Genomic DNA, 4,714 nt, shown 5'->3' on the forward strand with positions numbered 1-4,714 from the left:
AAAAAAGTACTATCATAATGTTAATAACTCCCTAGGCAGTTTCTGTATGAGAACAACTTATTGGATCTGACTTTGGGACTTTATCAGCACCTCTGTGCTTTCAGGAGATTTTGTATTTGAATTCATTCCATCTTTTCAACCACATGTAATATTTTTCAGCTATATTTAGTTAGTTAGTTAGTCTCAGTGTTTGTATGTTCTGAGAAAAGAAGTATCTTGTGACTTACTTTCTAACATACTGAATCGTGAATTTGATAGGTTGGATGCTACCCATTCACGGTCTACCAGGGACTGTGCAAGATTCTTCTACAGACCAGATAGTCTAATATCTGGCTGTATATAGTGTAGAGAAGAAGGCATTAACTACATTTAGGGAAGAGAAATGATCTCCTACTGAGCCAGATATTCCCTGATTTCATCAGTAGTGCTTAGGATATTCTCTTCAACCACTGAGTTTTGAGAGAATTTTTTTTTATTTCTGATTTTTATAGTAAATGCAAAGTCATGTATATTATATTCTCGAGGAACAAATATTCACCGGTGATATGCCAGTCTTCACATTTGTTCATTTTTCCATTATACAAATTCATTTTTATATATAGATCAGAAAGAAAAATTTTGGATTTGTTTTAGAATGATTAGTATTCTAGGACTTGTCTTAACCAGACTGGAAGATTCTAATATCATCTTTTTCAAACTGAAATTCATCTTTTCAAGAAGAGAAACTCTGTTAGAGCCATAAAGCCTGATGCAAGATCAGACACAGCTGTCACTGAGGATTGCAAAATAAAATGCTCCAATTAGTTGGATGAATTGAAGAAATATCCTTTTTGTCTTCACTTTTTCTGAGCATTCAGATATGATCTTTATTGGCATGGATGTAAAAGCATAATATAAACTTGGATGCTTGAAGTTGCACAAAGTGAATTTGAAATTGCATATTCATTTAGAATAATCTGAATTTGCAAATCATGCTTACATAGCTTACATGCAAATCATAGCTTACAAAAGGGAATGATATGGCAGGAGGGATGTAATTATCGAAAGCAAACAACCAAATGAACAAGCACAGATTCAAAGTAAAAGCAAATTACCATGGACTGTGCAAGATCCTCATATAGACAAACAAGTTTCACAAAAATAAAGAAATACAAATGCCAACCATTTGAAATAATAAAGAGAAAGAGGCCAAACTCAACAAATTAGTTTTTTGGGGGGGAATTAGATAAATATAATTCTACTGCTTTATAGTTTCCCATCACATACTGACTACAGTTATCATCCAGGACTACTTATTTGTGCCTAATGAACCACTGCTGTCCAAGAATCACAGATTTACTAATACAGACATAATTTAGCCATTTCTTTCCCAATCAAAGACACTGTATTTTACTTTTGTGTTTAGCTTTAAAACTATCCACGAATTACAATTCAAGACATCTTATTCCAGTGCTTTACTCTCTCTGGAACTGATTGCCTAGGAAAATTTTGTAATTGCTACCATAACATAAGCAACAACTTTGGAATTGTGTATACCTAAGTTAGCCAGAAAACAGCATGTCAGGTCTGGAGCTGTAATCAGAGTTTCTCACTGTTGTATATATGTACACATATCCTGTTTGAATTGTTGTGGGGTAGTACACATCATCTATTTAGCTCTGGATTTATGAGTAAATTGCCACAGTACTCACTGGAGAAAAGAAAGAAAATCCTTTTTACTTTAGTTAGTATGCATGCTGCTTAGTATATTGATAAATGGTTTGTAAGAAGAGCTAAGAGTGAAAGAATTTCACATGATACCCAAAAATCCCTAATTAGTAGTGTTGGACTGTAGCTGCCTCTGAGGAATTGTACGAACATCTCACAGTGCTTGATGGCCAGGCAACCAACTGGCAGATAAAATTCAGTAGTAATTAGTGCTCATGGGTAGTACCAGGCACACAGGGTCAGCTATGTGCAAGCACTTGAGCATCTCATTCATACAGGCTCTAAAGAATGTTATATCATCAAATCCTTGGAGAATCCAGGCCAAAATAAATTGCCCAGGGTCACAGAGAAAACCTGCGGTGAAATGGGAGAGAAAGCCTAGTTCTGCGGAGGCTTTCCTTCAGCAAACTTAAGAATAAGCCCATCTTTCTTGTCCTTCAGACTGCTAAAGTTTGGGTGCCCAGTGCAATTATTTTTGTACAACCAATAAAATTCCATGACAACATTCCAAACACAACATTAAAGAAAATCTGTTTCAATTTGTCCTCACTCCAAATAAAGTAAAATATCTCCCAGAACTTTATTTTTGCTAGCAGGATTCTCTCTTTCAGCAGCACATTTCAGACTCAGTATTTAATACTACTGATGCAGTTGAATTTCTATAATTCAACAGTTCATTTAAGGGCCTCCAATCTTTTAAAATAATGTGAATCATAAAATAAAAATAAAATAAACAATAATTTAATAAAGCATGCAACCTCTGCTGACTGATTTAAAAGTCTTAAAGAAACTTTCCATGCTATGAGCACTGTGAAGAATTTGGCAGAAATAGTGCTAACAATTAAAGCGGACAGAGACAGATTAAATTTGCTGATGACAGCTCACTTCTAAGATGGCTACAGCAAAAGTCTGATAAAAGCTTATCTGAAATTCACAGTTTTGATGAGACTTTTGCTTGTACCAAGAGAAAATGAAACACTTTAAATTGCATGTGATGATCCTAAGGAAAAGTTTACTTGGTATAACAGTGGAAAGTTGGGCATTCCTGCTGCATTTAAGATTGTGAAGTATTATGAACCTTTGTTTTCACAGCAGGAAAGTAAGTCTGAACTGAGTATTATATGTGAGATCAAGGACATTTTTCATCTCCATAAAAAGTATTTAAACGCTCAAGAACGAAGGAAGGAAAATGTTTGAACAAAAAGGAAAACAAATGTTTTTACTGACTTTGGAGGGAAAAGAATTGACCAGAGCAATGTGTTGTAAATTCCTTGCAGTCAGACAAGTTCACATATGTAGTGAAACAGCCAGGACACTGGTGTGAAGTACATGTGCAAAGTTTGGAAATGGAAAGTGGAAAGTAGAAATGGCTAAACCCCGAACTGCATACTCTACTTATGTTAACTTAAATGGGGGTGTGTGGGTTTTGCTCTGCAGTACTCTACAGGATGTGCTGGAAGATAACTTAGCAGCACACTGAAATCTCTGTGTCTGGACCCTCTGGAGAGAATAAATACAAGGTTTTAATCACCTAGTGTTTCTTATGCTGTTTTCATAGGTGAAATTCTGGGATACTGTAGAGCAGAAACAGCTGTCTGAAAATGCCAGAAATATGCAACAGGGCTAACTAAAAACAAACTGATGAAGCAAAACAGATCTACACAAAGTGTGAATAGACAAGGGACCAAGGGTTAATTTTCAAAGTTATTACATATTTAAATAGATAACATGAACTCTGGAGGCTGTCTTTAAAGGACTACCAGCAAAATATTAAATGCTGGTGACAGAAATTTGTAAGAAGTATTTTAAAATATGTTTTGTTTTGTTTTTTATTTTTCAAGTCAGAACAATGTCTAACTTAGAGGCATTGGGTAGAAAATATGTATGGAGAAAAAAAAAAGTGTGTTTTGTTGTTGTTGTTGTTGTTTGTTTTTTAATCTTTCTTTGCTTGGCCTGGTTTGTTTCTTGTCACATTAGTCTGAGCTCTGATTCAGGAAATCAAAGGTTGTTCTTATTAAGTTCTGTCCAAAAGGATCTAAGGAAGAAAGAAGAAGAAGAAAAGGAGACAATGATCTTTTCTAGCTGAAATTGTAAAATTTGTTAAAGCTGTAGAGCACGGGCTCATTGCTTTCTTATACTGTGTTTTATATATCAGATCACTCACATAGGGATTTAACTAGAAACATATCTTTTATTAAAATCATGTAAATAAAAACATGTCCTTCTGCCCTCCAGCATGTTTAGAGATGCATTTATTTATTTTAAAATATTCTATTTAATTAAAGATTTGCTTTTAGAGGAATAAAACTTTCTGTGATGCTTACACTTCCATGATGAAACCAGGCAGATTCACAGCAGCCTCACTGACAATGAAAGCCAGTCTGCATGTGAAATTTGTGCAGAAACTAACCTCTGTGAGGAGGTAAGAGCAGCCAAAGGACAGCTTACAACATCAGCATTAAGCAAATGTGGATGTATCAATCATATTGGGCCAATAATCAGGCTTAATATCGGAGTTAGTTTAGATCACTTTCTAAATTTGGACTTTAGGTCCTGTGGAAATAGAAGGATTTTTATTTGTTCAAAAGAGATTAACTTCTTTACTCTGCAATGGAACCAGAATTTCAAAAGGAAAAATCAAATGCAGATGTAAATTTCAGTTTATTTGGCCCTCTGCTTCCACGTGAGGAGAAAAATGTGAATGTGCCAAATTGTTTCAAAGCTCATGACATTCAGCTTGTTTGGCTTTGCCCTAGGACTGCCTTCAACTCCTATGTTTATGTAGCCATTGGAAAAATATTTTACCCACACTCCTGTAGCCATTTACTTCTCTGCAATTCTGTCACATTTGGATCCAGAGCCATTGTCCAGTTCTGCCTCTTCTGTCCTTGCAAAGTGATTTTCCATTGTAATGCTGTTAATTTGTTTCATTATTAATTATATTTCTTGTAAATGCATATTGGTTTCAGATTTCTGTTTGGAGCATTTTAGACTAGTTTGATGCCAA

General features: G+C 34.9%; 1 protein-coding gene across 5 annotated transcripts in view; it reads left to right on the forward strand.

The window, feature by feature from the left end:
* Positions 1-4,714, forward strand: part of DAZAP1 (DAZ associated protein 1) — a 28,138-nt gene that overhangs the window by 15,593 nt on the left and 7,831 nt on the right. The gene's annotated exons all lie outside the window — the stretch shown is intronic.

This window comes from Meleagris gallopavo, chromosome 30 (assembly GCF_000146605.3).
Source record: "Meleagris gallopavo isolate NT-WF06-2002-E0010 breed Aviagen turkey brand Nicholas breeding stock chromosome 30, Turkey_5.1, whole genome shotgun sequence".
NCBI lineage: Eukaryota > Metazoa > Chordata > Aves > Galliformes > Phasianidae > Meleagris > Meleagris gallopavo.